A 12,982-nucleotide genomic window follows, 5' to 3' on the forward strand; every position below is an offset into this window, starting at 1 on the left:
TTGACTCTTCCTCTGTTCTCCTGGATCTTTTTGTAAGTTCTTGAGAAACTGAACAGTGCCTTAAATGTCAAACCCTCATTCCTGGTGTCTAGTACGTGGCAGATGGTCACCAGAATTTATTGTCTGATTAAAGTTTTATTATCATGAGAGCCAGGTGAGAGAGGACTTCCATTCACAGTTTACTGTTCAAAACAGTTTGGTCAAAGGGATCAAATATTTGCCACTCTGTCTAGGTTACTCCTGTACGGAATAGATGGAGTGCAGCGGGGCCAGAGGGCAGGCTCCTTACCCTTCCTTCTCGCTGTGACATTGGGAGGAAACCTTTTCTTCCACTTCCCTTTACAGCAATGACACTCCGCATAACTGATAGCCAAGAAAGTAGGGTGGCAAATACTGCATTACGGCTGCTGTAGCTTTTCCTGTCTGCGTTCTTGCCGAGCACTGCCCAAAGCAGCGTTCATTGCGTTGTTCTGTTTTCGTCACTATTGAGGACCGAACCCAGGGCCTTGAGCCAGTGACCCACTCCTGAAGTACATCATTTCCCTTCTTTCTTCATGTTTATTTTGCGACAGGGCCCCATTAAGTTGCCCAGGCTGACCTTGACCTCTCTCTGTAGCTCAGTCCAGCTTTGAACTTCGAATCTTCCTGCTTCAGTCTCTAAAGTATCTGGGATTACAGGTCTGCACCACCAGGGTTGACTCAGTCACTTAATTCAATGAATCTATTACCTGAATTTCTGTTACTTATTTAACTCCGATATGCATTTTGTCCCTTATCACATTCTTCTGATGGGAAGAATTGAAAGTCTGAACCAAGATAAGAACAGCATAGATGATAGCATAGTCAACCGTATGCTGTAATAAAGTGACAGGATCTTAGATAATTGTTGTCTCATCAAAATTCAACATGGCGACTTGTGACCTTACTGATAAGATACCACTTTCTTAGGATCAGCTTGACTGGACACCACGTGGCAGTCATTTCTGAGTAACTTTTCTCTTTCCTTTGCCGCAGAAGTGAGAGACCAGTGGCAGGGGCTATAAATGGGATGATGCAATCCCAAGAGAGCTGGACTCAGGGAGTTCCACAGAGAGCAGGTGAAACTTTGCCCTCAGAGTATACTTTTGAATCAATGAGTTAATGTAATCAATATTAAATATTAAACTAGATAAGACTGCTATACAAACTAGATAAACTGCTATAAAAACTGAACAAAAATCACAGGTTTCAGCTGTCATTTAAGTGCACCTCATGTTGTCATAATATTGATTACATGTTATCAATATTAACAAAGAGCTGATAGTAAGACTGAATTTTTCAGTCCTTTAAAGCCAATTTCCCTTTAATCTCTTGTGCTAAAAATTAACCAGCCCCAGATATTAATGGCCAAATTTCTTATTTAATGGCTTATGCTCCTTTGCATTTATTTTATAATGACATAATTTTTCCAGTCTAAAACAAAAAAACAGTAACACTAAATTCATGTCACTTCCTGTCATATCTCATGCTAAGAAATTGTTGAGCCTGTATATTAAAAGGGTTTCAAGATTTATCAGCTCACATTCCCTTAGCATTTATTTTACGATTAGCATTTGTTTAATGTCATGAAGAAATCTGCTTCTGTGGAATGAAGAGTTCCCTGAGGTGGAGGACATCTGAACTATGGTGTTAATGCTGTTTGCCCAGAGGCAAGGATCCCAGTGTGCCCTAGCTGGATTATGTTAACAGCATTTGAACAGATCAATGGGTCACATGGGTATCAAATGCATCATAATTTTGGAGTTACATTGTTTAAAACAATATATATATATGTATATATAACATATTAATAAAGACAATTTTAAAATGACCTTGTAAGGAAACCATTGTTCAGGTAAATAGAGTATTCGGCCATTTACAAGGAGTGGAAACCATTAGAAGAGCTTTAGTGTTTGAGAGCCCATATTTTCTTTTAATCATGAAAACAATACTACCATATGACTAAATTGAAAATATGTTCATATCTGCATGCCACGGACTCTATGTAAATACACTACTAAATGAAGTCCTAGGCTATGGGTACTCTAGAAATTAAATACTAGTGTTTTGTCACACTAAATCAACTAAAAATCTTACCACTAATGAAAAACAAAATGTATTGATAGCATGCGTGTAGATGAGCTTAATGAGCTATTTAGAAACTGTCTGGGAGTGAGTACCGAGTGCACCATGGTTGGCTTGGGATGCTCACTGTCTACCCTGGAGCTCTGTGGCTGGACAACGGCCTGCTCATCATAGGATGAAATTTCTCTTTAGTCCTCACTCATTCTGGTTGCAATTTTCTTGAAACTTACAGCTTTTATTAGTTTACAAATTACATAGTCAGTTAGATGTCCTTTGCTTTGAAGGAGGTAATAACGGCCACCATGGCAGCTCTTCACACAGGAGTGGCACCCTCCATGGACTGTATGGGAAGAGCTGCTTCAGGAAGCCGTTCTATGATATGGATACATGTATTACCCCTCCTTTGGGCTACGTCCCCACAAAACCTGACTCAGAGATAAGGGCTGTCAGGATCCGGAAGACACTCCTGAGAGCACACATAGGGGTCAAGTGATACAGCCACATGTTAGTGATTTATGGAGCAGGCCCAGGCCTCAGTCCCAGAGAGACCCTAGAGAAGCAGTGTGGAACATATTTGGGAACCGGCCCATGGAAGGCTGAGATGACCACAAGGTTTAACCAGCAAGTCCACCCCTCACTGGTTCAGGGTCACTTTATGGAGGCTGATTGCTCAGAACCACCAGCAAGCTTGTGTGTGAATGTATCCAGCGCTGTAGCTGGGAACACTGTCTGGGAGAGGAAAGGCTTTCACATTTCAGACAGAATCTCCTGATGACCTCCGAGGCAGGGCAAGGGTGGCCTGGTGGAACCACAGTAGCTGCTGCTATGTGCCCTCCTTATAGACTAGAAAAGGGAGTGACTTTTCTCTTTTCTCTAGAAGAGGCTGTGTGACTAGCCTGTATGAGAACGAGAATAGGCCACTGGGGGAATCTTCCAGAGTAAACGTTCTTCTCAGTTTAAGTAGTTAACTGATTAATTTCAGGCTGACATGTAACTCAGACTGGCCTCAAACTGGCCAATGATCCTCTTGCCTAAGTCTCTCAAATGTTGAGAAGACCTGAGACCCCATGCCCGGCTTAGGGCACACATGCTCAACTGTCCAGAACGTCGGAAACCCTGGGGTGTTCTAGAACCCAGAACACTCCGGCCGACCTCTTTGGTAAGTTCCCCTTATTTTGATCTTCTCTGTTATCATTTGTAGTCTCGATAGTGGAATGCTAGCCGTGGGTGGACCAGCTGGGTCCTCTGTCTCAGATCTCCTGCTGTCACTGTCCAGCTGTTCCTTCTCCCTGGAGACATTAGATTCAGCATCATTGGGGTAGGCACTCTCTTAGAAAGAAATCACATTCTTTTAAGCCTGGTGCCAAATGTGTGAAGATAGTTTCAACCTATCCAAGTGTATGGAAACCAAGCCAAGTGCGCAGAATTAAATTTTGGTGCTTAGAATTTTTCTGGCTGTGTTAATATAGAAGGTCTTGTCAAAGCTGATGCTGGCCTCATCTAGTTTAATGTTACTTAGAAGTGGCTTCTTTACCTTCTTTTGTAGGGATGGATGCTAAAGCTGCTTGCATACATGGAGATGAAAGCAAAGTAATGTCAATGGAGGGTTCGCTGGTGTTTTACCTGAGAGACACGTGTAGATTTTCTCTGCCTCATAGAAAGAAACTGGAGGGGGAAACAGTCTTCTGTTCACCAGTCCTCCTCTCATGAAGCTTGATGTCTCCAAGTTAACTGAAAACAAGAAAGTAGTTGGGGGAAGAGACTCAGAGATGTCATGGTGCAGAAATAGCTTTGAGGACCAGATGCTCTTTAAACAATTCTCAGTCTGAGAGTCCACATGGTCTCTTTAGAATATATGGAGTTAAAAAGTGTTCATTGTTTTTTCCTATTTGCTCAAATGTGAAATAACTGCCTGACCATATTAATGTCTTTTCCTACAGACTTATCTAATAGTCTCTGCCCACACTGGCACTCAGGAAGGCCCAGGGAAACCCACATACATCCTTGCACTGAAAGCTAACTTGTTAAGAATTATAGTCCCCTGCTGTTATCCATGGAACTGGTACACCTCAGACACTCCCAGAGTAAATCTTGCCTAACTGATATCTCCTGCTTCACTAAAATAAAGTCCTATGTGCAAGACTGTGGGAGGAGATAAGAGTTAAACATATGGGAGGAGAAGAGAATTTATTTTATAACTAAATCGTAGTGGCTTTATATACACCATAAATACAGAGATAACTCAAAAGGAAGAGATGACTGTTGTGTTCCTTCTTCAGGGCATGGCCAACCACTGCCCTGCTGATCACACAAGTTCTGTTTTGCTTAGAGTGGGAGAAACGGATCCATCATCACTTTGTAGTTTTAAGTCTAAAGTATAAGATTTGACCTGGCAATGAGATGTGCCAAGTTGGTAGAGCACTTTCTTAGCATTCTGGAAGCCCTGAGTATGATCCCAACATCGCATAAACTGAACATCGTGGCACACACCTGTAGTCCCAGCACTTGAGAGGTGGAAACAGGAGGATCAGAAGTTCAAGGTCCCCTTCTGCTGACTAGTGAATTTGAGGTCATCCTGGGATACATGAGAGAGACCTTCCTTGTCTCTAATTAATTAAAAAAAAAATCAACAAAACATGCGGTCTGCTCAGTAAAATCATTAGACTAAGATAAAAAACAACAAGAAAATATAAGTTCACAAGGAGATAGAAGTTCATGGTGAAACCATTATGGGAAGGATTTGAGGTGGGTGAGGTAACTGATCCCAGCCCTTGCACACCGAGGCAGGCAGATCACTGCACACTAGCGAGGGCTATGTGGTGAAGACCCTGTCTTAAGAAAACACATTCAGGTAGGAAGATGCAGGGCTGTTTAAGAGAAGGAGAGTGATGCTTTGACCAGGGCAAGAGTCCACATAGCCTTAGCTTTTGTTCTCACAGTGTGCCAGCAATATCAACAATCACCTCCCAGACATTTTTTGATTAATCACATTAATTAATAAGTGATATCCATCATCACACCGTTTTAAGTGTAGAAGCAAGTTCAGGGAGCCTTACAAGTGCTCCTTCTAGCTCAGTCTGCCTAATCCCGTTGAATGAACAGTCATTCAAAAGGCAAGAGGGTAACACATAGAAAAGCCAAAGGCAAATGTTGGCAGTATCCGTTCAAGAACTGGACAGATAGAGATGTTCAAAGTGGATTTGAGGTCTTACAGCAGAATGTTTAGTCATGTCCAGAAAAGGTGGAAGGCCTCAGGTCTTTCCCTGGTATTTGTGTTAGAGTGGCTTCCAGACCCCGAGTGCTGCTTGCCCAGGGAGGGTGTGCAGGGTGGGTAAAGGGAACCTCAGAATGCTTAGCTGAGCAGTCTTGGTGGTGGGGATGAATGATACACACTGATAACACTGATACCCTGAGTCCTTAGATCACGTTATCAGATGGGCCAGCAGGGCCTAGGCTCTGCACAGACAGTGATAGAATTAAGCATTGGCTCTCTAATCTGCCTGCAGACATTGACCTTCTCTTTCCTAACTGCCCAGATAGTTCCGATATGCAACCAGTGAAAACAATTGCTGGATTTTAATATGTTCTGGTATTGTAATATTAATATTAAAAATATTTTAGCGGGGCGGTCGTGGTGCACGCCTTTAATCCCAGCACTCAGGAGGCAGAGGCAGGTGATCTGTGAGTTCAAGGCCTGCCTGCGCTACAGAGTGAGTTCCAGGGAAGGTGCAAAGCTACACAGAGAAACCCTGTCTCAAAAAACCAAAAAATAAAAAATCTTAATATTTTAATATGTTCTGATTGCAAAAATAATCAAATGTTGGCTTTTTGTCCTGTGCATTTTTTAACAGTTTCTGAGTTCACTTTCCACATTTATAGTAGCTCCTGTATTAACTGTCTGTATAGTAACTTCTGTTATCAATGACAGTGATGTATGAGTTAGCTTTCCTGGGAGTCTTGAAATCAAACCCCTCACATATGGATTCTAGAACAATACTGAGTACTAGACCAACATCTCAACTCCTGCAGGCATTTCTTAGACCTCCCAGAATCTCACAGTCGATACAGCTTCTTCAAGATCTATGTCATCATTTAGGCTTAATTTAACCAAACTGAAACGAAATAGCATCTTTAATTCAGTTAGTTACAGTAACCACACTCAGTGGGATCAGTAGTGACAAATGGCTGGTGACAGCTGTGTTCAGCAGCCTTGCTGTGGGGCAGGTCATCATTGCATCGAGTGCTAGCGGATAGCCCTGTGCTAGATAGATCATTGCACAGACGCTCCATTCACCCCATCCTTCTGCCAGTCACTATGTGTCCCATAATCCTCACTCCAAAACTCCTCTACTCACAATCCAAGTCAGCAAATACCCTGTGTCTGACAAGGCAGTAAAGGAACAAGAGTATTCAAGAAGCTGCAAAGCTCAGAGCCGAGAGCAAGTGTCTGTCGGGATCTCATGTCCAGGGCAGAGGCAGCTGCCACAGGAGGCCACAGCCCTTCCTCAGAAGTCCTTGTGTTTAGTTGTCTCAGCATCTTCCCTATTATCAAATATTTGCCTTACCTATGGCACCAAATGTGCTGCAGCAAGTAAATACATTAGAGGAGCTGCTTTTGCTTTTATTATTGATTTCTATGCTCTATGCGCTTACGATCTACTGATTGGTTTTCATTTAAGTAAAGGAACATGAATGCAAAATTACTGAGGATTAAAATACTCCCTCATGAAGCCTTAGAGGTTTCTCTGCTTATTGACAGAAGAAAAGCCATGCATGCTAAAATGATCAAGCTACAAGTGGGAAGCCTCATTTTCCACGAAAGGAGCCTTCAGTGGTGGTCAGGGCACTGGAAATGACAACCAAGAAGTTCTGAGGCAGAAGATTGTGTATCTGAAGCAGGAATGTTTTATTTGCTCCATTATTTAATGTAAAAATCTTCTGACTTATTTAGAACTGAGGTCTTCCTGAAGACAGAGGAGCAGCAGAAACGATGGCCAACTTTGATAAGAAAAAAAAAGCTATATTTAACTATTTAACTTGAACATACAAAGGGAGTCTTTGGTTGTAGATGTTTCCAGTACTTTTATTGACAGAACTGAGAAGAAATGCAAGTTTTTCCACTTTCTGCTCAGATCATACCTTTTACAATGGCTATTGGGATCTCAGGAGCCACTTAATTCTTTCCTGAAGACTTGAGGCTGCCAGGATACTCAGGTCACTTCTAAGTCTTCGAGTTAACGTTTCTTTGATACAATGATTTAGGACAGTTAGCAACCCATTAAGAATACTTACGATGCTTTGATGACATCCTAAGTGGCCTGAGGTGTCTATGGTAGATTGCAATGAATAGGAGATGATAATTAGTCCATATGAAGTAAGGATATAGCTGTTTTGTTTGGAAGGAAAAAAAACCCATAAGACAAAAAAGATGTATTTTTTTTTACTGTTTTGTTTGTTAAAGAAATAAATATACTTATTACTAAAATTCTGTAAAATAGATATAAAAATTTGTAGAGAAAAAAATTCACACCAGTACTATATTTGAGGGAAAAAACATTTTACTTTTTAATGTTTTTCTATACATATTACTGTTTTATGAGTTCATATTGTTGATAATTATTAGTAGACTAAATTTTTACTTGAAATATGAATATTTTTCTTCCCATAAGATAATTTCTCGAGTTCTAGAATTTTCTTTCATATCAGAGAATGATTGTTGATCACATTTCCTTCAAATTGTAGGTTGTTGATCCTCCCAATTTAGTGTTTTTATTTATTTTATTTTGGGACAGGGCCTGCTGTATCCCAGGCTGCCCTCAAACTCAAGGATGATCTTGAACAATTTCTTTCTTTCTTTCTTTCTTTCTTTCTTTCTTTCTTTCTTTCTTTCTTTCTTTCTTTCTTTCTTTCTTTCTTTCTTTCTTTCTCTCTCTGTCTCTCTCTCCTTCTTCTTCGTCCACTTCCGCTTCCTCCTCTTCCTCTTCTTCTAATTGTTTTTCCAGATAGAGTTTCTCTGTAGCCCTGGCTGTCCTGGAACTTGCTTTGGAGATCAGGCTGGCCTTGATTTCACAGAGATTCAGCTGTCTCTGCCTCCCAAGTGCTGGGATCAAAGGTGCATGCCTCCATGCCCAGTTTTATGTAGCACCAAGGATCAAACTCAGGGCTTCCTACATCCTTGGCAAGCACTCTACCAATTGACCTACATCTCAGCCTACTATTTCTTCGTTTAACGTCTGTTAGCCCATGCAACACTCTGATATGATGAAAGAATTTCTCTGTCTCAGAATTTAATGGCCACAGCATAGGCAGATCCAAGAAGAAGGAGGATAAGGAGGAGACAGGTTGGAGAAAGATGAAAAGGAGTTCTGTGGAGTGGGAAGTGGCAACCCAATCCCCATGACTAGAGCATGTGCTTCCCCATCTCATCACCACCCTGGGCTAGTCCCAGCGGGAGACTAGAACTACTTCCTGTGCAGTCTGTCAGAGATAAGCCTTTGGCACCTTTAAAAGCACCCGCAAGGCAAGCAGAGTGTACTAGTGAAGACTATGTGAAGAATAGTGAAGAATATAGAGTCTGAAACCAGAGTTCAACTGATTTGTTACTTAGAGCTGTGTAACCTGAACCTTACCCAATCTTCTTCACTTGTAGAATGGGATGAAGAACGGGGCTGCCTCCTAGGGCTGCTGCGACCCCGAAATGACAGCCAACGCAGAGTTCTTAGAGAGGTGTCCAATCTGTTAAACCAGACTTGAAAAGTACGAGGCTGAATACATACAACGCCTAATGAGAGCGAAAAATACACAAGCAGACCCTGTCCAATACATGTGCTTTAGACGAGATGAGTGCAGATGTGTGAGAGTCATTTTCAAAGAAGTAAAAATCAAACAAATGAAGTCTTATACCAATATACAGTGACTGTCTTTGTTACTTTTCTATTGCTCTGACAAAATGCCATAGTAAAGGCAACTTATAAAAGAAAGTTTTTAATTTAGGGGCTCTTGGTTCCAGAACAGTGGTTCCCAACCTTTCTAATGCTGCAGCCCTTTAATACAGTTCCTCAAGTTGTGGTGTCTCCCACCATGAAATTATTTCATTGTTACTTCATAACTGTAATTTTGCTACTGTTATGAATCATAATATAAATATCTAATGTGCAGAATAGCTGGTATGTGACCCCCAAAGGGGTTGTGACCCATAGGTTGAGAACTGCTGTTCTAGAAGGTTAGAGTCTATGACCATTACGACATGGAGCATCGCAACAGGCAGGCAGGCATGGTGCAGGAGCAGTAGCTGAAACCTTGAGACAACGACCATGAGAAAGAGAGAATGCCAACTGTAATGGCATGACTTTTGAAACCTCAAAGCCTCCCTGCTGTGACACACCTCCTCCAACTAAGCCACGCCTCCTAATCTTTCCCAAACCATTCCACTGACTGCTGACCAAGTATCCAGATATGTTTGCCATTCTCATTCAGACTAGCACAAACTGATGTCAAAGGTCGTGTTTAACTCACTCCTTAATTAAAGAAGCAAAAATGTATCATAACCCAAGAAGCTTCCAAATGATGGGCAGGTGCATGAAGCAGTAGTGTGGAAGTGAATTTGAAAACAGATGCAATGCTGGCCTCTTGAGCAGTGTAGAGGTGATTTTTATCTCTGCCAGACAAAATCCTGGGTTTCTCTGTGAATAAAAACCACTTGATGTCATCTATTTACTACAGAACTGATCAAAGGAAAGATGCAGACCCCTGTAGCATCAGATTGCTGGAGGGGTCCCATGAACATTATCCGGGAAATGAACTATTTTGTCTATTTCAAAAACTTGAAATTCAGGGAAGTATGTAACCAATTATTTTGAGTTAACTAAGACACTACAAGAACACAAGTGGGAAACTTAGCCTCAACACTTATCAGCTAGCTTTATGAAATCATGTCAGCTCTTTGAGTATAACCCTTTTCTGTGGGGTTAGGCTCATGGAGCAATGGTGAGGATGCGATTGCATGACTAAAGGTCCTGATGTGACTCAGAGCCAGTCAAGGAGCAGGGCTATTATGAACTTAATTATAGCTGACTGAACCAGCTCAGCAATAATCGCGGGTTTGCTTTGGCCATGCCCATCACCCCAGGTAGAAGCTACAGCAAGAGGATAAGCCCAGGGGAAGCGTGGGCCACTGCTCCCACGGGGGAATGGAGGTTGTCATCCTGGTTAGAGAAAGAAGGTTCTGGGGAGAGCGCACCGAGAGAGCATGGGGTGGGTAATGTCCACATCCGAGAGTTCTGGGATCCCCACCTCCTGGTCTGGCTTGACAGGATAGTACTCAGCTCTGAACTGGCTGAGTACTAGACCTTAGTACTGACCCCGTGGACTCAGCTGCTGGCTGTTGACAGCCTGTGTTTGTCAGATCACCTAGATGCTGGCTGAGAACACTAAAGTTTAAGAATGATTACTGCAGAATAAGTAAAAAGCCTTTTGCTTTTAATTTCTAATCGGTTTGGGGTAAAATTGATAATAATTACAAAATGATGTTTTGTTTTGGTGTTCATGTATATTTGTGAAGAAACTATCACAATCAAATAATTAGAGCGCGCGCTCCGTGTGTGTGTGTGTGTGTGTGTGTGTGTGTGTGTGTGTGTGTGTGTAAAATTAGGACCCACTCTCTTGGAAAATTTCATGTATGCAGTCCTTTAGTTACTGTACTCATTAGGTCTCGAGAACTTTTTCATCTTATAACTGAAATTTGGACCCCATGACCAAAGCCTTATTTCTTCCATGCACTGATCTTTGGAATCCACAATCTACCCCTGCTCCCATGAATTCAAACACTTCAGATTCCACATATGATTGTGACAGCATGTCACATCTTTCCTCCTGTGTCTGGCTTATTTCACTCAGCAGACTGTCCTACATATGTACATGCATGTGGGTGCACACATGCTTCAAATGGCAGGATTTCCCTGATCAAGTGATACTCTTAAAGCATAGGGAAAGTATGAAGTAAGTCTCAGCAGCTAGTGTGCTAGGCAGCTTATAATGAGCAATTGAGGTGAGGCTGGAAGGCTGGAGGCAGGAGGGAGTTGGCAGCATAAGTGTGGCCCAGGGCAGGAAAGTGGGACCTTCACCAGAGCCCTTACCATGACTATAAAAGGGAGCATTCAGTGACTCAGTGGAGAGAGGGCTTTAAACTCTGAGAAGAGGGGACTGGAGATACCCTGATGCAAACAGGGGCAGGAAAATGGCTAGTTGGGAATTTGCTAGGTGACGGGGATATTTTAAAGGGATGCTTACTAGCAGGAGTGGGAAGACAAGCAAGCTCGAAGCTTGAGTGACAGGTCTGAATGTGAGGAACTCACAGCAACAATGTGAGTTTTTATGGAACAGATTCAAATAGAGCTCTTCTGTTTCCTTACTCCTTTACGCTGTCAGAACACACCATTCCACACACAAAGGTCTCACGGGCCAGATGCCAACAGTATGGAATTGAAAATGAAGACATTTTATGCTTATGTTCAATCTTGCCTGGAACCAAATGGAAGAGCAGTATGAGCAGTCTGTTTCAAAGATCAAAACGCACAGAGTAGCTAATAGAGTGATGTAACTTAATTATTTTGTTCTTTCTAGGCAGAGTGTAATATCCTTAAGGGACAGGCAAGGTGTTTGGAAACTCACTTTCATTCCCCAGTGAGGTACTTGGTAAATACTTAGTTGTTGAACTGAGGCTGAAGACGACCCCTAGGGACACAGCAGCATATGCCATCTCTACCCTGCAGTTGGCCTGTTTTCAGCAAGTTGCATTGGTTCAATTCCCAACTGCACTAGCATCCTTCAAAGGGCTAATTAAGATACCTGGCTAATGTGGGAATTGTCTGGAAATTAAAAGTTAAAATATACCCCAGTTCCCAGACTCAGTTGGCCCAATGGGAGACTTGCCAGGATTAGTTACACCCTTAACCAGAATTATTTATTCCCAACTGCTACTTTGGTTGGGATAGATTTACAGGGGCTTCCTGAGGAGACTGAGTGATTCTTCAGTGCGACACTTGCTTTTATCAATATGCAAATGCCTTTAAAAGGAGATTTTGGTTTCAAGTGTTTAATTTGGGATATGTTCCAACTCTCAGCAAAAAAGAAACTCCATTGCAGCCTTTCAGATTATATAATAATTAAAATGTTTTGTTATTCACCACATAAACAAAAGATGTCAAGTTCCCGGAACACAAGTCTCCAGGTGAATTTCTCAACTTGAGACTGTACACATGCTCATGAAGGGCTTATGTACACTTGTATCGTTTGACATTCAGTAATGGGTATTTTCATGTGGTATTGATGTCTTAGTTACTTTTCTATGGCTGTGACAAACACCACAATCAAGGCAATGCAAGTGTTTAACTGAGTTTATAGATTCAGAAGGTTAGAGTCCATGATGGTGAGAGGAACAGCTAAGAGCTCACATCTTGTCGTTGACCATTTGCAGAATCTATATGAATACCTTTTGTCCCTTTTCTGGGTTTAAATTTAACTTGATATTATGACAATTACATTATTTAGAGTAAGTTTACATTTTATGTCTGTCCTGTGTTATTTATGTCACTTAAGCTAATGAATTAAACTTCTTGTATTTTGCAGCTTTAGTATAAACAAATGCAAAGCAGATTCAAATGAATAGTCTCTAAAATGATGTACTTGAACTTTTGGATTGTGTCACACATACAAAGCATTGATAAATGTATTTATCTATTCAGCTGATAAATACTTGTGGAGCATCAACCGAGTCTCTGATTTTGTCGCAAAAGTCAGAAGCGCAATGTAAAACAAAGCTTGATACAGCTGTCCTTGTGCTGTGGGTGTGATGTGCGTAACTACAACCCCAGTGCCTTGA

At 41.6% G+C, this 12,982-nt stretch overlaps 1 protein-coding gene across 2 annotated transcripts in view; it reads left to right on the forward strand.

Moving 5' to 3' along the window:
- Positions 1–12,982, forward strand: part of Scin (scinderin) — an 87,995-nt gene that overhangs the window by 42,991 nt on the left and 32,022 nt on the right. The window lies entirely within an intron of this gene.

The sequence above is a fragment of the Peromyscus maniculatus genome, chromosome 14, assembly GCF_049852395.1.
Source record: "Peromyscus maniculatus bairdii isolate BWxNUB_F1_BW_parent chromosome 14, HU_Pman_BW_mat_3.1, whole genome shotgun sequence".
Classification (NCBI taxonomy): Eukaryota; Metazoa; Chordata; class Mammalia; order Rodentia; family Cricetidae; genus Peromyscus; species Peromyscus maniculatus.